The sequence below is a fragment of the Triturus cristatus genome, chromosome 12, assembly GCF_964204655.1.
Source record: "Triturus cristatus chromosome 12, aTriCri1.1, whole genome shotgun sequence".
Lineage (NCBI taxonomy): Eukaryota > Metazoa > Chordata > Amphibia > Caudata > Salamandridae > Triturus > Triturus cristatus.
The window spans coordinates 716,018,879-716,043,497 of record NC_140595.1 but is presented as its reverse complement, the minus strand read 5'-3'; the positions used below and the strand labels follow the sequence as shown (position 1 = coordinate 716,043,497).

At 38.8% G+C, this 24,619-nt stretch overlaps 1 long non-coding RNA gene across 1 annotated transcript; it reads right to left on the bottom strand.

Moving 5' to 3' along the window:
• Window positions 1-719: 719 nt before the first annotated feature.
• LOC146780434 (uncharacterized) lies at window positions 720-20,997 on the bottom strand. Its single transcript, XR_014972223.1, has 4 exons — window positions 20,647-20,997; window positions 19,889-19,947; window positions 8,769-8,809; window positions 720-790 (listed from the first exon to the last, which is right to left on the bottom strand). It is a non-coding gene; the product is annotated as an uncharacterized LOC146780434 (long non-coding RNA).
• Between the last annotated feature and the right edge of the window lie 3,622 nt (window positions 20,998-24,619).

Sequence of the window (24,619 nt, the reverse complement as noted above, 5' to 3'; positions counted from 1 at the left end):
ACAGAGTATTGGCAAAGTTTAAGTAGCAATGAATGAGATAGAGAGTGTCCGTTTTTAACTATATGTAACCTTGTGGTGTGTGTAAAAGGAGTAAGCAACAGCTATTACTTGAAATGTTTGTAGATAGTATGTGTGTTGGAGTGAGTGTTGTATATAGTTTATAGTAAAGTGTGCTGCTAATAGTGTGTGTTTTAAAGAGTTGCAGTTACTAAATGGGTTTTGAATGTATGGTATAGTGGTTTGAAGAGTGTGATTACAAAGTGTGTGTGGCAGATAGTGTTGCTGATAGTATGTAAGTTTACAGACTACTACATGCAATAGTTAAGCACCTTAATTTTTTTATGATACGTACCTCTGATATTGTCCCTAATATGCTCATCAATGTCCGTAAATTAGCTTTTCTTATAGTTTTTATTGGAGAAACTGGGGGTGCAGGCGGCTGTAGCAAATATACTGCTTCTTGGGTAATTGTTTCCGGGAGCGTTAATGGTGGCATTCTCGAAATCTTTGTTTGTTTCGTTAAGATGATGACATTGTTCTTGTTTATAAAATTCCGAATTATAATTCCATTCCCTTCTTTTGTTAGCTTGAAAAAATCATCATTGTAGCAAGTTCCTTTAATGGACCCACTTTCATCAGCAAGAGCAATGTGGAATAAAATCTTATTTTCTTGCTTAGCGTTTTTGTAGTGTGTTTTTGCAGAGCATTTGACTATGTTGGCTCGTATTGCTTTTTGATACGGTTTGCTTTCCTCGTGTTTGGTTTCCTTAATTTCTTGTATAGAAATCATCTGCAACGAGACAAATAATGTAAGTAGACCTTCTGAATCTAGCATGTAAAGAAAGGAAATCCCTAAAGCAAAATAACATACCAATTGATAATTTCAGCTTATTAAATAGCTACCCATAATGCTTTGTGATCGCTATAGTAGGACTCTAGTATACCAAAGTGAGTTATCTCTTCATTAACATATATATGGTCTAAGGTTGAATTGTAGTCTGTTGTGTAGTTTTGTATTTTTTGGTGACATTGAAATTGGTTTTGCATGTATTCTAAAAGTAGTGTTGCATTATGTGATACTTGTGCTAAATCTATGTTGAAGTCGCCCATTATTATATATTTGTAGTTTGGGTAAAAGCTCAATACGCTAGTTAACACTTGAAAAAGTTTTTGTAGTTGTACATGTGGTGGTTTGTATATTATCACAAATAAGTAATCACAATTCTTTATAAATAAAGTAAAATGTAAAATGTCAATTTCGTGCTGTGTTTCATAAATTGGCAAAAGGCAAATATTTTTCTTGTAATAAATAGCAATCCCATGCTTGGTATTTTGATTATGGAATTTATCAAATAGCATCAGATGATAGTGGTCAATATCTAATGAATGACTGTTCCCTTCCCTAGTTGTGTTTATTTCATTGAGACATATAATATCTGCCTTCATGATATTTGTGTCGGCTTGTATAGCTTTGTGATTTTTTTGTAGTGAACGTATGTTGTGTACAATAACATTAAAGTTTAGCAGATAATTACATAATTGTGGTATTGATATTTCTAATAGCATATCTGTCCTTAAGCGGGCCATTTCTTCATGAACCTTTGGGTGCACAACTATTTTGTCCTGCTGAAAGTTTTTAATATATATGTTTTCTAATGATTTTGCTCTGCTTAAAGCAACATAATGCAAATGATGTATTTTACTATTGTTAAAATGGATGTAAAGTGGTTCAATAGTTTCTCCTTGTGTTCTATGTATAGTACGTGCAGATGATTGGCGTAGTGGGAATTGCTTGCGTATTATTGTTATAAATTTTTGTGTAAATTGAAAATGTCTAGAGATAACATGAATTGGTGTCCAATGAGGTGAAATGTTACTGTGATATATGTGCCTATTTTCCTGTCTTGTTAATTTGCCAACATTTTCTTTATCAAAAAGAATCCATATCACATTTGGAATGCTATTGATAGTTTCTACTAATTCAACTATACCTGTTGCACCATTTGTTAAGCCATCGTTAACATTGATATTGCATGTTAGATCGTATCGTAATTTTAATGCAATATGCAATATAAATGGCAGGCCCATGGTCTTAGTTGCATCTGCAGGTAATTGCATTAGTATTTCTTTTTTTACAATTTCGCTTAGGTCAGATGCAACTGTATCTATTGCGGTTGATGTGTATACAGGGTATTTTGTTATATGTTGTAACAAAACTTCATTATTAATATTATTAACCTCTTTGTTTGTTGCCATTATATAAGGGATGGTTTTGGTAATGTTTTGGGGTGGGTCTTGCTCGCGTGTTTGTATTTGTATAATATCGTCATTAGTTTGTTTTCCTTCTCTTAATCTATTTAGTAATTGAGCAAATGGTAAGTCATTTAGCTGTCTCATAATTTTTGTTAATTCAAACAACTTAAAGTGTGTTTGCCATAAATTTGTACTTACTGGTCTGTATGAATGCCTAGAATTTTCAAATATGTATGTGTCAAATACTGGTTTTAACTGATAAAAATCTCCAATAGCTAATATGGATATCCCACCAAAAGGGAGTTTGGACATTTTAATTTCTTGTAACCTGTTATGTATAAAATTGAAAAGATTTGCCCCTACCATTGATATTTCATCAATTATTAGCAATTTAAGATGCAATAATTCATTTTGAAGTGCACTCCTGTTCTCATGAGTGAGTGGTTTATGAGATAGCGATTGCGAAACTGGTATTTTGAATGTACTATGTAGCGTTTTACCATGGATGTTATGTGCTGCTTTGCCTGTTGGAGCTGTAAGCAATACATAAATGTTATCAGGATTTTCCCCTGCTTTGGTATTGTAATAGCGTAGTAATGTTTGGTAAAGGGCTGTTATAAGGAAGCTTTTCCCTACTCCTGCACCACCTGTGCAAAACGTATAGCAAGGTGTTTCTTTGGTTTTTATCCAATGCAAGTGATGGTATATAAAGTTAAGTTGCTCATCTGTAAGATTTTGCATCAAACTGTGATATTGGTCATCTGGCATTATATTATTGGTTAAAAGTTCATCATTACTTGTACTTCTAATGCCTAAATCAAATGATAAGTCATATAATACTGGTTCATTTGTTTGAACTTCAGGACAAATGTTTTCGTCAGTTTCTATATCCATTGGAGGTATAAGTAATGCGTCCAATGTACAGTCTCCATTGGCATTAGGTGTTAAAGGGGTATTATGCCTATTATACTTAGTATGATTAGCGTCAACTATATTTTGAAGTTCTAGGTATTTTTCATAATATGTTTCCTTATTACCAATAATTTGATTTTCTACTCTCCAGGGATAATAAAGCATTAGCAATTCTCTGTAATAATTTTCAGGGTCATTTTTTTTATTAAACCTGCAATACCGAAATATTTTTTGTTTTTGCCGCTTTGTATAATCTGTTTCTGCAGTTTTATTTGGTATATTAATTTCAAGTTCTTCCTCATCCGAGCTATAAAAGTTGTTTTCGGTGAGGAAATTATCATGGTCTGTTGCATTTTTCTGCTTTCTATTTTTATGATTTCCATGATACATAGATGCATAGTCAGCTAATGTACACGTTTCCAAATCTGTAGGACGTTTGCTGTACTTTACTATTACATTATCATATTGTATTTGATTGGATGTATCAGGTAACAAATTTATAGTCTCAATGTCTTTTAATAAGTAGGTACGCTTTTCTGGAGGGCTTGTATTAATGAAAACATACGATCTAGAACTTTTGCGTAAAGGAATTTGAAGTATAAGATAGGCTGCTTCTTGCGCGCTTATTTCTGTACAGTTCAGGAATTTGTTACCTATATGCTTAAGCTGCTCTTTTATGCTTGGATTGTGATAAACTTCTTTTGCTGCTTGTGCAATCAACTTGCTCATTCCACGCTGTGATTTACTAATATATGATACTATATATACGGCACATGCATATGCGTCTAAGATGTATTGTATATCAATGTTTGCTTGCCATGCTTGTAAAATTGTCGTATTGTAGTTATTAATAAAGCATTCAGCTGGTGTTCTTTTTAGGAAAATTGTATTTTTTTCTATAATGCAGCGTATACATCTAACATATTGACTTAGATCTAGTTTCATTGTATCTAAAAACTGTTCAAAGGAATAATGTGAGAACTCTTGCGTGTTCATAGTTAGGTGGATTAGTTCGATTTTCTGTAAGAGCTCTTGATCAGTTTTGTCTAGTGGTAATGGTTCCAGTATAAAAGTTTCTGGCATTGGATATTTTGGGTACTGGTATTTGCATGTTCTTTTATGTTTAATACGACAATTTTTGGTATGTCCATGCTTTTGTAGTGGCAATAAAGGCTCGATATTTGTATCTTGTTGTTTTGCACAGGTTATATATTTATCTATAAAAGCTGTAACAGTAGTAACTTCTGAAGTTTCATACTGTGGAGCTCTTTCAATCCATATTATAGCATGTATATGTGGTGATCCTCTTTGTTGAAATTCTACTCTATAAAAGTAATCTATCACCTTGCCAATTGGGTTACTTTTATGCAGTAATATACAATTAAAGAATTTTCTAACTTGAAAGTCAAAATGTCGGGCACAAGTAATGGGATTTCTCTGTATTAATTTGCATTTTTCCTCCCATGACATTTTTTTGAATTCTTCTTCTGTACATTCTTTTTTTTTCTCAGTGCGTAATAGTATGTTGATTAAATGATACCATTTAGTTTCTGCTGCTGATAATGTTAAAAAAAATGTTGGTATCCCTAATTGTCTTATCATAGCAAATAAGTCTTTTTTGCATTGCTCCCAATATGGTGGTGAGCCACGTATTGTTTTTAGTATTTTATATCCCTCATTAAATTGGAAAATGCTATCTAATTTTTGTTTGATGTCTTTTGCTGTAATAATGTTACCATTGGTAAAATATTTTCTAAGTGAGATGTATATTTTGCTCTGTATTTGCTTAATATGCAACTTTTTCAATTTGAAGAAAACATTTGTCATGGACTTTGCTACTCTTAAATCATAACTTCTTAATTCCCATTGACATATTGTACTGTAATGTATTGGTACATGCCTTTCTTTGTTTGTTGGCCTTCGCTTCCCACAAAAAATAGTGGGGAAAGCTAAATATTCAGAATCTTTGTCTTCATATAGACCCCTTGGTGTGTTATATTCTGCAGGTGCCAAGTTAATAATGTTAATGCTTTCTGTAGTTATAGTTTCATTAGTTAGCATAGTATCTAAATTCCCAGCTGCAATGTTGTCTGATGAATCTGATGTATTGTTTGCATCAGAAGTGTCATTACAAGGTGGCATATTCTCTGGTGTATATTCCCAATCTTTATTAACAGTGACTCCATATTCTTGGAACATACTGCTAGTAGTTGCTAAATATAGAGCTGCACGCTTTACTTTGTTTGGCCTTACATTTTCGAAATGGGTATAGGATTTATAGCTTAATTTGCGTTTTAATTTTATTGGAATCGTCATGTTATCATTAATTTGTCTTGGTAAAACAGTTACAGTTGTCATAACATCGGCAGGAACGTTAACTACTGCACCTGAGAGAGATTTTTGGAAGCCTCGCGGCAGCGTTCTGATTTGTAAAAAAGGTATTCTTGGCGATACTAATCTCTCTTCTAAATTATGCAAGTGTAATTCAGGTGGGATATCAGGAAATGTCATCCCATTATAGAAAGAACATGGTGGTATTTTGTCCTTGGCAATATAGTTGTAACATGTCCGGCATATATCTTCTGTTTGATATTGACTAATGTTACATTCTATGAATTTAGCCCTTTTTTTTAACTTGTGCGTTGTTTGAAAACTTTGTTTATGCCATAACTGATTGCAAATACTGCAAGCATACTCTGGGCCATATTTAATTTGTGCATGGAAAGTACTAATTGTGGCATTTGTCAAAGATGTTATATTTGTGGCATTAAGTGCATTTTCTGTTTCTTGTTCATGCAATCTTTTTCTGTTACAGTTATTTGGTTGTACTTCTATTGCATTTGGTTCATTGTGAATCCCAGCATTATGTGTAAATGTGTTTGTTATTGGATTGGGATTGTTAATAGCTATGATAGATTCAATATGACTTGTGGTTGTGGAATTCTCTGTATGCATTTGCCTATCGCTGTTGAGTGTTTCTGTAATTGTATTTTCTAGTTGTAACTCTATAGGTGTGATATGTATAGAGGCATGTAGAGTTAACTTAGTAGTATGGATATACATGTCTCTTATAGGTGTAACTTTTTTCTCTCTATGTTTTCTTTGTGTTGTCTCAAGTGACAATTTGCTAATTTTGCGTACTGTAACTGGAGTGAAGTATAAAGTAAAACTTAATGAATGTGGTACTTTGTTCTGGAGAGCCAACGTTCTGATGTAATCAATAACCTGCTCAGGTGATTTGATTTGTAAAGCAATAGAGGTCCCCTTAGCAGGAGGTATTAATTCCTCATTTTGGCTATTTGAATTAAATACAAAGTATGCATGAATCGTTTTGAATATTGAAATAGTGTATGCATTAAAACAAATCAATATACCACTGTTCCAATGAATTGAAGTAAGGGTTCTCAAAAGCCTTGCATTTTGCATTTCTGTTTGCTTTTCCTCCAACGTTATGCTCTTTTTTTGCTTAATTGCATATATAACGCTATTGTGCTCTATGTAATTGGGTAAATATTGTGGTTGCATACAATTTTCTTTATTAATTGACTGCATTTCAATATATAGTGCATTTCCAAGTCCCATAATAGATTGCAAGTCTTGACTATCCCAACTATGTGCGGGTTTACAGTAGTTATGTAGAATAGCAAATAGACTATTTTGTATAGATTGTGTACACCTTGATGGTAGTGTAAGATTTGTTTGTGTTTGCTGTTTGTCTGTACTATTTACGACATTTATATGTTGTTGTGTTTGTGGCCAAAAAGTTTGTTCTATGTTGTTCTTGATGTTAATATGCATTTTGGACAATATAGTCTTGGGGTTATTTTTTGGGCTAAGTATTTTGTTACCCTGAGTGTTAGGTTTGTTTGTAGGATGGGAGCTTTGTATATATGCGTTATTATGCAAATCACTTGTTGAGCCTGTGATGTTTTGTGTCTGTATGTTTTTTGTATCACAACTCGTGACTCTTGTGTTGTGTCTAAGTGTATTTCGAAGTATATTTGCGTATGTCGGAGTATTATGTGAGTTACTTGCATATTCTGTTGTATCTATGCTAGTGCAGGTAGGTAGCGTCAGTTGTGCAGTTGTTATAGGCACAATGCAATTTTGTGAGGGGGGAATATGCTGATCAGTAGCTAATGATGCTGATGGCTGAAGAGTACCTGCCTTTGATCTTTGGAGGCAATCTCTTTCATTTTGTATGCGAGTTCTTAATGTGTGTGTGAATAAATCTGTACATGCTTTAGTAGAATGCACATAAATATGCTTGTGTAATATGGCACTTGCATTTTTTTCTGCTATGAGCATTGCCTTATGTAGTGAATCTTTTTTAATTGGAATTATATCTATTGGAGTTAATTCATATGGTAAGTAATTACTATTGGGTCGCTTTAGACTATATGCCAGATTTGTTATGTACTGTATAAGCCCTTCAAATGATATTTGTATGGTAATACATGTCCCATTTGGGTGAGGCATTCCTGTGGTGTCACGGCTATGCGAGTCAAATACAAAGTATGAATTTTCACTGTGCATAATAGCTATAACATACATATCCATGCAAAGTAAAACACCGCAATGCAAATTGAGTGCAGCTCTCAATACTGTTTGCATATTTGGCGAAGATGGGTCAAACTGTTTCAGTATATCCCCATAAGAAGGTTGTTTAAGCTTAAGCGAATAGATAGTGTCATTGTGTTGGATATAATTTGGTAAATCATCAGGATGCATAAGCTGTTCTTGATTTATGGAATGCATATCTATATATAAAGCATCCCCTAAGTCCATAATGGCATGTAAATCTTCTACAGTCCATGTATTAGCAGGTTTGTAGCTATTGTGTATGATTGCGAATGTGCTGTTTGGCAAACATTGTTTGCCCCGCGAAGTAGGAGAAAATTTGTTATGCCCTTGATGATAAGCTGCCTGCAGTATTTCCATGATATTAATAGCGACACCAAAATATTGTTCAAATAAACTGCCGGTATTAAACTACCTATTATAGGTTTGTATTGTAGCGTTCTTTGGATGCTGTATTTTAGTGTTGTAAGTTTCTTGTATGGACTATATATCTGTATGCTTCTATACAAGTATAATGCTAACTAGCATATATTAAAATTTATATACACTTTCTAACTTTTCTGAGTAGTTACTATTTATTTGTATAGCTATACCAGGTTCATGCAACTTCCCTTGTGCTGCTAATAACAGTAAGTAATAAATAGATGCTGTTCAGCAAACTAATTTCTGTGAGATAGGTTAGATGTATACTTTATTAAATTTATGCTATATGCATAGGAATCTAAAATGAATAGAAGTGTTTTCTAAGCATGCATTTGTTGTGTGTTTCTATACGCTTGTAGTGTTTCCACGAATGTTGTGCTTTAAGCAAAGGTCAGTGTTTCTTAAATAGTCTGTGAATGATGTTTACGGATTTGTAAGCACTAGACTTTCTCAACAGCCTATAGCTATCGCTAACAGAGGTTATGCATGCTGAAAACAATGAGTATGTTTCAAAAAAAATATATATATATTCTAATGATCCCAACTGATTTGTTTTCACCATAGGCTGGTGTATCAACAATAAATTAAGATACTTTCACCTTGATGCCTTGAAAAAGAATGCGCAACTTCTCACAGTTATCTATGGAAGAATAAAAACAAGTATTAATGTTGATTTAGCATAGTAATATACAGTAAGTTGTCAATAGTAACGAAATTAAGTAATTTTTGCATGGCTCATAAAGTTGGTAGATGTAATAGAGGGAAAACACAAGTAGAAATTGTATCCCAAAGAGCAATACAGATGTAATAATATGGAGATGGTTTGTAGTGTAAGGTTTCTGTCGAGTATGGTAGAAAAAGTGTTGTAAAATGTAGCATAGTGTAGACAATGTGTAGCCAAAAAAGTGTACATCGAGAATGTGTAGCAGAATGTGAAGAAAAGAGTAGTAGAGTGTTTTTCTTAGAGTAAAATATTTAAATAAAAAAGACAAACAGTACGGTACAAAAACAAAGGCAATAAAACTTGTCAGTGCTTCACATAATTCATCCCATGGTAGTCTGCAGCACGGAATTATGCAACATATTGGCGCATGCGCTAAGGTACAGGGGCTAAGGCAGAGGCGCAAAGTAACACGTGTCATGCCACATGTGTGAAGTCACAGAATGTGTGTGCTGTAAGAGTAGATGGAAGAAATTGTGAATGAGAATGTATGCTAAAGAGTGTGTGGTACAGAATGTGTAATAGAGAATGCATGGTGTAAAAAGCATTGTGGCCAGTGTGTGCTATTACAGTTGAAAACAGGGACAGCAAACTGAAAAATTTTGAGAAAAAGTTGACAGAGCCTCACGTAAGTAACCCCATTGGAGTTTGCAGATTGGTTCTCACCTGCATGCTCACTTTCTCATCATCAGCTATTGTCAACTTAAAGGTTTAAAGTTTGAAAAAAGCTAGGTAAACAAAGAGGAGAGTAAAGAAGAGGCAGTGTGTCATACGTCAAGGAGTAGCGAGAGGAGTAAGAGTAATGTATGTACAGTACAATTTTAAACGATAGTAGTGAGGATAAAGACAGTAGAGATGTAACCATTAGCTCTGGTGCATGTTGTGAAGATGTACACAAAAATGCGTGCAACAGGTAGTATGGTAAAGATTATGTATAATCATAGTGCATGAGAGTGTGCAACAGAGCGCGTGCAATAGAGCGCATGCAACAGCATGCATGCAACAGAGCGCATGGAAAGGAAAGAGGGCGCGTAGAAAGAGGGCGCGTGGAAAGAGGGCGCGTGGAAAGAGGGCGCGTGGAAAGAGGGCGCGTGGAAAGAGGGCGCGTGGAAAGAGGGCGCGTGGAAAGAGGGCGCGTGGAAAGAGGGTGCGGGGAAAGAGGGCGCGGGGAAAGAGGGCGCGGGGAAAGAGGGCGCGGGGATAGAGGGCGCGGGGAAAGAGGGCGCGGAGAAAGAGGGCGCGGGGAAAGAGGGCGCGGGGAAAGAGGGCGCGGGGAAAGAGGGCGCGGGGAAAGAGGGTGCATAAAGAAATAGTCTATTAATGGTGCAAACACTGAGCTATCTAAAGGATAAACTTTCTTAAAAATTTGACAGTGCCTTACATAAGTAACATCATTGCATTGTGCAGATTGGTTGTCATGTGCATGCTGACTTCCTCATCATTAGTTATTGCCAACAAATAGGCTGGAAGTGTGAAAAATGTAGGGGAAAATAAAGTGAGAATAAAGAAGAGCCAGTATGTAGTATACATGGAGTAGAAAGAGCAGTAAGAGTAGTGTGTGTAGTGTTTGCTTGATAGTAAAGGCTAGGAGGATAATAAAGGTAGTAGAGTTGTAAGCATTAGCTAGGGTGCATGTAGAGGAGATGTGTATTATAATTTGCACAGTAGCTAGTATGTTAAAGTGCATACCAAAAGACAGCGTGTAGTATTGCATAGAGCGTGTGGCAGAGAGGCTGTGGTAAAGAGCTGGTAGTACAGAGAGTGCCATAGAGGCTGTAAATATAGTGCGTGCTATAGAGTATATGCACCATGTTGTTATATGCGCTAAGTTACACGCGCTAAGTTACCTGCGCTAAGTCACAGTTGCTAAGCCACATGTGTCAAGTTACACAATGAGAGTACTGTAGAGAGTGGCTAAAAGAGTGTGAATGAGAATGTGTGCTAAAGAATGTGTGGTACAGAATGTATAATAGAGAATGCATGGTGTAAAAAGCAGTGTGTGCTATTACAATTAAACACAGGGATAGGAAACTGAAAAACTTTGAGAAAAAGTTGACAGAGCCTCACGTAAGTAACCCCATTGGAGTTTGCAGATTGGTGCTCACCTGCATGCTCACTTTCTCATCATCAGCTATTGTCAACTTAAATGTTCAAAGTTTGAAAAAGCCAGGAAAACTAAGAGGAGAGTAAAGAAGAGGCAGTGTGTCATACGTCAAGGAGTAGCAAGAGGAGTAAGAGTAATGTATGTACAGTACAATTTTAAAGGATAGTAGTGAGGATAAAGAGAGTGGAGATGTAAGCATTAGCTGTGGTGCATGTTGAGAAGATGTACCTAAAAATGTGTGCAACAGGTAGTATGCTAAAGATTATGTAAAATCATAGTGCATGAGAGTGTGTGTGGCAGAGAGCATTTAAGAAGTGCATGCAACAGAGTGTGTGCAAAAGAGTGTGTGCAAAAGAGTGTGTGCAAAAGAGTGTGTACAAAAGAGTGTGTGCAAAAGAGTGTGTGCAACAGAGTGTGTGCAACAGAGCGCGTGCAACAGAGCGTGTGCAACAGAGCGCATGCAACAGCATGCATGCAACAGCATGCATGCAACAGAGTGCATGGCAAAGGAAAGAGGGTGCGTGGAAAGAGGGTGCGTGGAAAGAGGGCGCGTGGAAAGAGGGCGCGTGGAAAGAGGGCGCGTGGAAAGAGGGCGCGTGGAAAGAGGGCGCGTGGAAAGAGGGCGCGTGGAAAGAGGGCGCGTGGAAAGAGGGGGCGGTGAAAGAGGGGGCGGTGAAAGAGGGGGCGGGGAAAGAGGGGGCGGGGAAAGAGGGGGCGGGGAAAGAGGGAAAGGGAAAGAGGGGGCGGGGAAAGAGGGCGCGGGGAAAGAGGAGGCGGGGAAGAGGGGGCGGGGAAGAGGGTGCGGGAAAGAGGACGCGGGAAAGAGGGCGCGGGAAAAAGGGCGCGAGAAGAGGGCGCGAGAAGAGGGCGCGGGGAAAGAGGGGGCGGGGAAGAGGGGGCGGGGAAGAGGGGGCAGGGAAGAGGGTGCATAAAGAAATAGTCTATTAATGGTGAAAACACTGTGCTACGTAAAGGAAAAACTTTCCCAAAAAGTTGACAGTGCCTTACATAAGTAACATCATTGCATTGTGCAGATTGGTTGTCATGTGCATGCTCACTTTCTCAAAATTAGTTATTGCCAACAAATAGGCTGAAAGTGTCAAAAATGTAGGGGAAAATAAAGTGAGAATAAAGAAGAGACAGTATGTAGTATACATGGAGTAGAAAGAGCAGTAAGAGTAGTGTGTGTAGTGTTTGCCTGATAGTAAAGGATAGGAGGATAATAAAGGTAGTAGAGTTATAAGCATTAGCTAGGGTGCATGTAGAGGAGATGTGTATTACAATTTGCACAATAGGTAGTATGTTAAAGTGTATGCCAAAAGACAGCGTGTAGGGAAGTGGGTTGCATAGAGCGTGTGGCAGAGAGGCTGTGGTGAAGAGCTGGTAGTACAGATAGTGCCATAGAGGCTGTAAATATAGTGCGTGCTACAGAGTATATGCACCATGTTGTCATATGCGCTAAGTTACACGCGCTAAGTTACCTGCGCTAAGTCACAGTTGCTAAGCCACATGTGTCAAGTTACACAATGAGAGTACTGTAGAGAGTGGCTAAAAGAGTGTGAATGAGAATGTGTGCTAAAGAGTGTGTGTTGTGGAGTGTGTTTTGGAGAATGCATGGTGTAAAATGCATGCTGTGGTGTGTGCGCAATTTCTGTTGAAAACAGGGTTAGTAAAAGGAAATAATTGTATAAAAAGTTGACAGAGCATCGCGTAAGTAACACCATTGTAGTTTGCACATTGGTTCTCACCTGCATGCTCACTTTCTCATCATCAGCTATTGTCAACGTTTAGGTTTAAAATATGAAAAAGAAACGAAAACAAAGAGGAGAGTAAAGAAGAGGCAGTGTGTCTTTTACGTTAAGGAGTAGCGAGAGGAGTAAGAGTAATGTATGTAGTGTTAAATTGTAAAGGATAGTGTTGAGGATAAAGGTCAGTAGTGATGTAAGCATTAGATGTGGTGTATGTTGAGGAGATGTACTTAAAAAGGTGTGCAACAGGTAGTATGGTAAAGAGTATGTAAAAGCATAGTGCATGATAGAGCGCATGGCAGAGAGCATTTAAGAAGTGCATGCAACAGAGTGCATGCAACAGAGTGCGTGCAACAGTGTGCGTGCAAAAGAGTGTTTGTAGAGGATTAAAGTATATTATTGCTGGAAAAATTGACATAGGCAAAGTCCAAATCCCCTGGTAGTGTTGAGTGTTTAATGTCAGTAACACTATTGAGGTTTGCCAAATACTTTACTTGTATGTTCACTTCTTCATTGTTAAAATTCGGCAGCATATAGCTTGAAAGTTCCCCAAAAAAAGGATTAAAAAGAGGCGCGTCTAACGACCAACAGTAGTCTAAATGTAGGCATTAAGTATGATATATGTAGAGGAGGTGTCTCTAAAAAAGCGCGCTTAAAATTGTATTCTGTAAAATATAGCATGTTAAAGAGTGCATGTTAAAGATTGTATGGTAAACAGTGCAAACGCAAGACTGTTTGTAGAAAACTAAACTATATTGCTATCTAATAAATTCAACTGCTCTAACGTAAAAGTTGCCAGCGCCTCATGTTATTAACACCATTCGACTTTTCCGATTGTTTTGCATGTGCATGCTTACTTCCCCATCAATAGCTAATGCCAAATGTGGTTTATATTCACATTTTCACGATGTCACACAGGCATTTACATAAACCTACACATACACACTGCTTCATCCAATCGTGAATTTAAGTACTCCATGCAAACTTCCCATTTTGCTCATTTCTTTAAAAGCAATAATACATTATTTGAGTGTGCACAGCCATCTATGTATTGTTTTTTTTGGCCCAACTCTTTTCTCTCCCCTTTCCCATAGCAAGCATTTGTTGAGGAAGTTTCCCTCAGCCTGCCCCACGCTCTTCAGAATCATGGGTGTCTTTTTTTGCAACTTTTCTCTTTTGCCCAGCCGGACCCATATTTGATGGTGGGCATGTTTCTTCTATTTTATCTTTGGCCTTTTCCAGCTTATGTTTATGACTGTGAGGCAAATTCTTCCTGAAGCAGTATGGCAAGCAATGTGCTATGTTTTTTGGCTGTTTTGTTGTTTGCTTGCTTTTTATCTAACTTTTTGTTTCTCGAGCTTAAGCGGTGTGGGTCATTCCGGTGCAGCGGCGTGCAGGGAGTGCTTTCCTCGGTAAGTATGGTGCTGTTTGTGGGACTTAGGTAAGGCATATTGTAAGTAACTCATTTTTTTTTTCTGTTTCGTTACAGGTCTTCAGCAGTGAGGGTCGTTCCAGTGCGGCGGCATGCAGGGAGGCTTTTCCTTTGTAAGTATGGTGTTGTTTGCGGGACTTAGGTAAGGCATATTGTATGTTTTGTAACTAACTGTGTATCTTTGTTTGTTTACAGGGCTTCATCGTTCTGGGGTGCTACGGTGGAGATGCCTACATGGAGCACTTTCCCCAAATGTATGGTGCTGTTTGGGCTATGCATCTATTAAAAAAAGTTAGCATTAGCTACGATGTTTAAGAGGTGTGCTACAAATGGTGTGCAGTAAAGTATGTGTATTGAGAGTACGTGTGGAAGAGGGCGCGGGGAAGACGGCGCGGGGAGGAGGGCGCGGGAAAGAGGGCGCGGGAAAGAGGGCACGGGAAAGAGGGCGCGGGAAAGAGGGCGCGGGGAGGAGGGCGCGGGAAAGAGGGCGCGGGGAAGAGGGCGCGGGAAAGAGGGCGCGGGAAAGAGGGCGCGGGAAAGAGGGCGCGGGAAAGAGGGCGCGGGAAAGAGGGCGCGGGAAAGAGGGCGCGGGAAAGAGGGCGCGGGAAAGAGGGCGCGGGTAAGAGGGCGCGGGTAAGAGGGCGCGGGAAAGAGGGCGCGTGAAAGAGGGCGCGGGAAAGAGGGTGCGGGAAAGAGGGCGCGGGAAAGAGGGCGCGAGTAAGAGGGCGCGGGAAAGAGGGCGCGGGAAAGAGTGCGCATAAATAAATAGTGTATTAATGGTGAAAACACTGAGCTAGCTAAAGGAAATAGTTGCCCACAAAGTTGACAGTGCGTTACATAAGTAACACCATTGCATTGGGCAGATTGGTTGTCACGTGCATGCTCACTTTCTGTTTATTGGTTTTTTTTGACAAATAGGCTGAAAGTGTCCAAAAAGAAGTGGAAAAAAAGGTGAGAATAAAGAAGAGACAGTATGTAGTATACATGAAAAAGTAGTTTTGAGCAGTAATCAAAGTATTGTGTGTAGTGTTTGACTGATAGTAAAGGATAGGAGGATAATAAAGGTAGTAGTTGGAAGCATTAGCTATGCAGCATGTAGAGGAGATGTGTATTACAATGTGTACAGTAGGTAGTATGTGAAAGCGCCTGCCAAAAGATAGCATGTAGAAAAGTGTGTGGCATACAGTGTGTGGCAGAGAGCCTGTGGTAAAGAGCTGGTAGTACAGAGAGTGCCATAGAGGCTGTAACTAAACTGCGTGCTACAGAGTATATGCACCATGCTGTCATATGCACTAAGTTACATGCGCTAATTTACCTGCGCTAAGTTACCTGCGCTAAGCCACATGTGGTAAGTTACACAATGAGAGTACTGTAGAGAGTGGATAAAAGAGTGTAAATGAGAGTGTGTGCTAAAGAGTGTGTGGTGTGAAGTGTGTCTTTGAGAATGCATGGTGCAAAATGCATTGTGTGGAGTGTGAGCAATTACTGTTGAAAACAGGGATAGGAAAAAGAAAAAATTTCAGAAAAAGTTGACAGAGCCTCACGTAAGTAACACCATTGGAGTTTGCAGATTGGTTCTCACCTGCATGCTCACTTTTTCATCATCAGCTATTGTCAACTTATAGTTTGAAAGTATGAGAAAAGCAAGGGAAACAAAGAGGAGTGTAAAGAAGAGGCAGAGTGTAGTATACATAAAGGAGTAGCGACAGGAGCAAGAGTAATGTATGCAGTGCACAAATAATAAAGGATAGTAGTGAAGATAAAGGCATTAGAGATGTATGGTGCTGTTTGGGCTATGCATGTAGTAAAAAAAGCTAGCATTAGCTACGATGTTTAAGAGGTGTGCTAAAAATGGTGTGCAGTAAAGTATGTGTATTGAGACTACGTGTGGAAGAGGGCGCGGGGAAGAGGGCGCGGGGAAGACGGCGCGGGGAGGAGGGCGCGGGAAAGAGGGCGCGGGAAAGAGGGCGCGGGAAAGAGGGCGCTGGAAAGTGCGCGGAAAAGAGGGCGCGGGAAAGAGTGCGCATCAAAAAATAGTCTATTAATGGTGAAAACACAGCTAGCTAAAGAAAATAGTTGCCCACAAAGTTGACAGTGCGTGACATAAGTAACACCATTGCATTGTGCAGATTGGTTGTCACGTGCATGCTCACTTTCTGTTTTTTTTTTTTTTTTGACAAATAGGCTGAAAGTGTCCAAAAAGAAGGGAATAAAAAGTGTGAATAAAGAAGAGACAGTATGTACTATACATGAAGAAGTAGTTTTGAGCAGTAAAAGTAGTGTGTGTAGTGTTTGACTGATAGTAAAGGATAGGAGGATAATAAAGGTAGTAGTTGGAAGCATTAGCTATGCTGCATGTAGAGGAGATGTGTATTACAATGTGTACAGTAGGTAGTATGTGAAAGCGCCTGCCAAAAGATAGCATGTAGAAAAGTGTGTGGCATACAGTGTGTGGCAGAGAGCCTGTGGTAAAGAGCTGGTAGTACAGAGAGTGCCATAGAGGCTGTAACTAAACTGCGTGCTACAGAGTATATGCACCATGCTGTCATATGCGCTAAGTTACATGCGCTAAGTTACCTGCGCTAAGCCACATGTGGTAAGTTACACAATGAGAGTACTGTAGAGAGTGGATAAAAGAGTGTAAATGAGAATGTGTGCTAAAGAGTGTGTGGTGTGAAGTGTGTTTTTGAGAATGCATGGTGCAAAATGCATGGTGTGGAGTGTGAGCAATTACTGTTGAAAACAGGGATAGGAAAATGAAAAAAATTCAGAAAAAGTTGTCAGAGCCTCACGTAAGTAACACCATTGGAGTTTGCAGATTGGTTCTCACCTGCATGCTCACTTTCTCATCATCAGCTATTGTCAACTTATAGTTTGAAAGTATGAGAAAAGCAAGGGAAACAAAGAGGAGTATAAAGAAGAGGCATAGTGTAGCATACATAAAGGAGTAGCGACAGGAGCAAGAGCAATGTATGCAGTGTACAAATAATAAAGGATAGTAGTGAAGATAAAGGCATTAGAGATGTAAATTTGCTGTGGTGCATGTTGAGGGGATGTATATAAAAATGTGTACAAAAAGTAGTATGCTAAAGAGTATGTGAAATGATAGTGCATGAGAGCGTGTGACAGTGCGTGCAACAAAGCGCACGCAACAGACCGCGCGCAACAGAGCGCGCGCAACAGAGCGCGCGCAACAGAGCGCGTGCAACAGAGCGCGTGCAACAGAGCGCGTGCAACAGAGCGTCACACGCGCTAAGTTACACGCGCTAAGTTACACGCGCTAAGTTACACGCGCTAAGTTACCCGCGCTAAGTTACCCGCGCTAAGTTACCTGCGCTAAGTTACACGCACTAAGTTACACGCGCTAAGTTACACGCACTAAGTCACACAATGAGTGTGCTGTAGAGAGTGGATAGAAGAGAGTGAATTTCAATGTGCGCTAAAGAGTGTGTGGTGTAGCGTGTGTTTTGGAGAATGCATGATGTGAAATGCATGGTGGCGAGTGTGCGCTATTACTGCTGAAAATAGGAATAGCAAAAGGTAAAACTTGTACAAAACGTTTGCAGAGCCTCACGTCAGTCACACCATTTGAGTTAGCAGATTGGTTCTCACCTGCATGCTCACTTTCTCATCATTAGCTATTGTCAACTTTTAGTTGTAAATTATGAAAAATCATGGAAAACAAAGAGAAGATTAAAGAAGATAAAGTGTGTAATAAACATAAAGGAGTAGCGAGAGGAGTAATTTATGTAGTATACAAATATTAAAGGTTAGTATTGAAGATAAAGGCAGCAGAGATGTATGCCAAACAGTGCATGACATTTTTAAGCTATGAACCATATGTTCTGAATGAAAAAATGCATTTTTTCCAACGCGTGATTCCCCAAAAACAATTGCACAGTAGTATCTGCATTACTGCGGGTAATACATACATGAACGCCAATGTTTGTACAGCAAACACTAAAATTAAGTAACCTTCGAGGAGCGATGAAATAATTTAGAAAAGGATACCTCGTCCCGCTAGCGTACTTTGTGAAACCCCTCCCACCCCCTCCAAAAGTCTAACAAACATCACATGACAAAATGTCACTGCTAGTATAAGCTTAACCCCCCTCCCCCCCTTTGCGCCCCCCTCATCACACACTTGTTTCAGTTGGTTCCATTAGCATAGAAGCCTTAGAGATTTAAGTAAGGTAAAGACGCGTTTTAGACGGTACCTATACGTAAACAATGCACCTTGAAAGCATATGCAAAGAATTCCAACCGGAAGATGGTAAATGTATTCAAATGTCAAGAAAAACGAATAGAAATAAAGCCAAATCTATAGAATGCGCGCACCATAACTGCAATCATAGGCCAAAAGTCAGATCCAAAAGGAGGCATGCACATGAAAGCATTTCACATAAATGTTTCGCATCACAAAACACATTTTGCCAACAAAAGTAAAACAGTCGTAAGACATGTAAAAAGTATCAAGCGCATTAATATTCCTCGGGTGCCAAAATTGTATACTACCATATAATTGCAGATGACTGGCAACAGTCGCAAATTTGCAATGCAATCGATGTTAAAGTATCTTATGCATAGAGTGTTTCAGTGAGGATGAAATAAGTGGCAAACTAAAGCCAAACGTTACCGTAATAAGGCTAGCATTAGTGCACATGACAAAATGTCACTGCTAGTATAAGGTTAACCCCCCTCCCCCCCTTTTCGCCCCCCTCATCACACACTTGTTTCAGTTGGTTACATTAGCATAGAAGCGTTAGAGATTTAAGTAAGGTAAAGACGCGTTTTAGACGGTACCTATACGTAAACAATGTACCTTAAAAGCATATGCAAAGAATCCCAACCGGAACATGGTAAATGTATTCAAATGTCAAGCCAAACGAATAGAAATAAACCCAAATCTATAGAATGCGCGCACCATAACTGCAATCATAGGCCAAAAGTCAGTTCCAAAAGGAGGCATGCATATGAAAACATTTCACATAAATGTTTCGCATCACAAAACACATTTTGCCAACAAAAGTAAAACAGTCGTAAGACATGTAAAAAGTATCAAGCGCATTAATATTCCTCGGGTGCCAAAATTGTATACTAGCATATAATTGCAGATGACTGGCAACAGTCGCAAATTTGCAATGCAATCGATGTTAAAGTATCTTGTGCATAGAGTGTTTCAGTGAGGATGAAATAAGTGGCAAACTAAAGCAAAACGTTACCGTAATAAGGCTAGCATTAGTGGTGCAAGCAAAAAGAGCAAGTCAATGTACTGCGTGTGCATTCGTTAAAGTAGGACTAATATGTTTCGAAAGCTGTTCGGTTTTAAGCTAAAAACAAAATGATGGCATCTAAACGTAACGCTTACAAATCAAAATAAGCAGGATACCCAACAATGGCGAAGCGGTACCGTAATGTATACCGAAATACTGGCGAAAGCCAAAAGCATCCAGGTTATGTGCTGTCTATGTGTGTCCCTTCTAAATTCTGCCCAATCTACGCTCACTAAATATTTTATTGCAAACTTGACAAAAAAGCGCGGGTCGGAAGTTTAAATGCATTCAGATACGAAGCGCACTGTGGTAACTACAAAGCGCCTAACATGTTGCCAAAGGTTGAGATCGCAAAACCACTGCACTTGTCATTAGCCAAACACGACAGAAAACGTTCAGTGAGTTCATTGTGTAAACGGAAATACAATAGAAGCTGCTTACCTTATAGCAATAGAGATCGTTTTGGTCGTACTGGATGACCCACGAAATGTCTTGAATGTCTGCTCTCCCAGTTTAGGTCAAGGAAAAGAGAAATAAAAGGGAGTTAGTTCAAATGTCTTCTGAAATCTAGCCATCTATTCGAAAGGCAAATGCATTGTAAGTTGTATTTTAAGTAATAATTGTACGATTTCGGACAACAGAGCAAGTGTGCAATGCAATCCAGGGAAACGTTTGTAATGCAGTGTGCGCCTCACAAAGTATGCAATACACGCGTACCGTAATGTGTATAGTAAGAGTGGCAAACACCCAAAAACTGCAAAATAACGTGGTGTGCGTGCGTGCTCCTTATAAATTGTGTTAAATCTTTCCTAGCAAGTGATTTATTTTCAACGATTGTAATCGCGGCTTCGAAACTTAAAGTCAGCAAGATACCAAACGATGGCGAACCGGTACCGTAATGTATATATAAATCGCGGCGAAAGGTAAAACATTAATGTAATGTGGTGTGTGTGCGTGTCCCTTGTAAAATCTGCCTAACATATGCTAGTAAATCTTTTCGTTGCAGCTTTTAAATAAAAGTGCGGCTTTGAAAATTTAAAGCCATTAAGACACTCAGCGAACTTTGCTAATAAATAAAGCACATAACATGTTTGCAAAGGTCAACATTGGAAATTTACTGTACTTGTCATTAGCAATCCACGATAGAAAACGTTCGTTGAGTTTATTTTAAAAAGGGCAATACAATTGAATTTGCTTACCTTTTTGCAATAGAGATAGTATACTTCGTACCGGATGACCCACGTAATGTCTAGAATGGCTGCTGTTCCAGTTCAGGTCGAGGAAAAGAGAAATGAAGCGTATTTAATATAAATGATCTCAAAAATGTAACCATCGATTCGAAAGCAAAAGGCATTCTAAGTTGTATTTTAACTAATAAATGTACGATCCCTGACAACAATAGCAAGTCTGAAATGTAAAGCATGGGAAAGTGTATTATGCAGAGAGCGCTTCACTAAGTATGCAATACACGGGAAACGCTAGCAAATCGGTACCGTAATGTATTTATTAATAGCGGCGAACACAAAAAGCATGCAAGGTAATGTGGTGTGTGTGCGAGGTCCTCACAAATTCCGTCAAATATTTATTAGCAAGTGTTTTTCTTTTTAAAATGCAAGTAATCGCGGCATTGACAATTAAAGGGAGCAAGATACCAAACGATGGCGAAGCGGTCCCGTAATGTATATAATAATCCCGGAAAAAGCATAAACATTAAGGTTATATGGGGTGCGTGCCCCTTCTAAATCCTGCCCAATATAAGTTAGTCAATTTTCCCGTTGCCGATAGTAAATAAAAGCGCGGTTTTGAAAATTTAAAGGCATCAAGATACTGAGCGGACTTTGCTAACAATAAAAGCGCCCAACATGTTGGCTAAGGTTAACATAGTAAAACACCAGCACTTTACATTAGCAAAACACGATACAAAACGTTCAATGCGTATATTTACAAAACGGCAATACAAATAAAGTGGCTTACCTTTTCGGAATAGAGATAGTTTAGCTCGTACTGGATGACCTGGAACCAAGCAATGTTTTCGAATGGCTGCTCTTCGAGTTTAAGTACAGTCAAACCGGAGGAAAGGGGAGTTACTTTAAATGAATAACAATAGAGAAGTAACACTTGTTTACGAACAGCACGCGTGTGAAATCTTCTTGTTGTCTAGCCGTATGCTAATGTTTGGGTGGTGGTCTTCCTTGGATGAAAGGAATGTCTGCCTGAGAGTGTGTGCTATCGTTAGCGAGGAGGTGTGAATTCCTGGTGAATTGAATGTGAAAGCATGCATGAGACAGATAGCGATCCAGCAAAAGGAAACGCGGCTCCAACCTGTCTGACCGCGTTCAAAGTTTTTATCAAAGAGAATTCCCCGCAAATGCGCTGTAAAGCTAAAACCTCCTTTACGAACACAAAACATTCTAAATACAGGCAGAATACGAAAATAAGTAAACAGACTTACCTTTAGATGCCTTACCTTAGACCCGCCAAAAGATTAATACCTACAGAGTAAAGCTCCTAAAGCACGATGCTGCCCGGGATAGTCAGGCCCGCAGAAGTCCCTGTAAAACCCCCCCAAAAAATGTCTAAGTGAAATACGAATCAGACAAGATGTCTTATGAAAGATCCGCAAACACCAGCATACATACCGGCTGAAGTAATCTTTGCATGACGCTTCCCAAGGACGGATAGGCCCGGTGAATCCCTGTGAAAAAAAAAGTAAAAATACAAGCGTTAGATAAGGGACAGACAAGATGCTTTACTACAGAGGCGGCAAACGCATTATACATACCCATGGAAAGCAGTGCAAGCACGTTGGTTCCCGGGAACGGGCCAGAGAGAGGCATACCTGGAAAACAAACCGAAAGTTATTTATTCCAATAACAACCTGAGGTAATGCCTACAATTGGTGAACAAACTTCAAGTGACCCGTTTATAACTGCGTAGCACCTACCATGCGATCTGCAAAAGACTGTCACTCTCCCCCAATAGCAGATTCTGTTAAAAAACGTGCCCTTATGATAACTCCCAAGCATTACAATCAAAGTAACCGCAATTTTACATTGAACATATTACGTTTCAAATAATTCAATTTAGCTGTCTGTAGCTGCGTCCGCCTACCGTGAGATCTAGAAAAGAGTGCCACTCCCACCACATCAGATCCAACCCAAAAACGTGCCCCACCCTCACCGTACGCAAATATTGAATTGCACACAATACACGTGACTGTACTTCCGTTAAAAATCCTGTATTCCAAAGAAATAAACCGCCTAACATACAACCTTAAAAAAGTGAACACATCCCCAAAAATTACAGCATCGATAACTCTCCAACATTCTAATTATCGTCAAAGTAATTTTAGAATGAACCTAAAAAGGAAAAAAAGATTCGCACTTACCTGTCTGTAGCTGCGTCACTCCTACCGTCCGATCAGAAAAAGGATGACACTCCCAATACAGCAGATTCATCACAAAAACGTGCCCCACCCTGACGTAATCACATATTGAATCAAACACAATACACGTGACAGTACTTTTGTCACAAAACCTGTATCACAATCAAATAAACGTTCTAACATCCAGCAATAATTAATTCCCAAGAGAACATAACAGGTATAAAAGATTCGCACTTACCTGTCTGTAGCTGCGTCACTCCTACTGTCCGATCTTGAAAAAGATGACACACTCCCAAAACAGCAGATTCATCCCAAAAACGTGCCCCACCCTCACGTACTCACATATTGAATAACACACAATACACGTGACAGTACTTCCGTTACAAAACCTGTATCACAAGCAACTAAACAGTGTAACACCGAGCAATAAATAAGATAACCTTGTATTACAAATACATCATCAATAACTCAAACATTATAATCACATTAAAAATTCTTGCAAATTAAACATAACAAATATAAAAGATTCGCACTTACCTGTCTGTAGCTGCGTCACGCCTACCGTCCGATCTAAAAGAGGATGAGACACTCCCAAAGCAGCAGATTCATCACAAAATCGTGCCCCACCCTGACGTACTCACATATTGAATCAATACACGTGACAGTACTTTCGTCACAAAACCTGTCTCACAATCAAATAAACGTTCTAACATTCAGCAAGAAATACGAATAAACTTAGAATAAAAATACATCAGCAATAACTCACAAACATTCTAATCACAGTAAAAGTAATTTCCAAAAGAACATAACAGGCATAAAAGATTTGCACTTACCTGTCTGTAGCTGCGCCACGCCTACCGTCCGATCTAGAAAAGGATGAGACACTCCCAAAACAGCAGATTCATCACAAAAACGTGCCCCACCCTGACGTACTCACATATTGAATAACACACAATACACGTGACAGTACTTTCGTCACTAAACCTGTATGACAATTAAATAAACAGTCTAACACCCAGCAATAAATACGACAAAGCTTTGAACCAAAATACATAATCAATCACACAAACACTATAATCACATTATAAATAATTCAAAATAGAACATAACAGGTATAAAAGATTCGCACTTACCTGTCTGTAGCTGCGTCACGCCTACCGTCCGATCGGAAAAAGGATGAGACACTCCCAAAACAGCAGATTCGTCACAAAAACGTGCCCCACCCTCACGTACTCACATATTGAATCAAACACAATACACGTGACAGTACTTTCGTCACAAAACCTGTTTCACAATCAACTTTACAGTCTAACACCCAGCAATAAATAAGATAACCTTGTATTACAAATACATCACCAATAACGCAAACATTATAACCACATTAAAAATACTTTCAAATCAAACATAATAGGTATAAAAGATTCGCACTTACCTGTCTGTAGCTGCGTCACTCCTACCGTCCGATCTAAAAAAGGATGAGACACTCCCAAAGCAGCAGATTCATCACCAAAACGTGCCCCACCCTCACGTACTCACATATTGAATAACACACAATACACGTGACAGTACTTCCGTTACAAAACCTGTATCACAAGCAACTAAACAGTGTAACACCCAGCAATAAATAAGATAACCTTGTATTGCAAATACATCATCAATAACTCAAACATTATAATCACATTAAAAATACTTTGAAATAAAACATACCAAATATAAAAGATTCGCACTTACCTGTCTGTAGCAGCGTCACGCCTACCGTCCGATCTAAAAAAGGATGAGGCACTCCC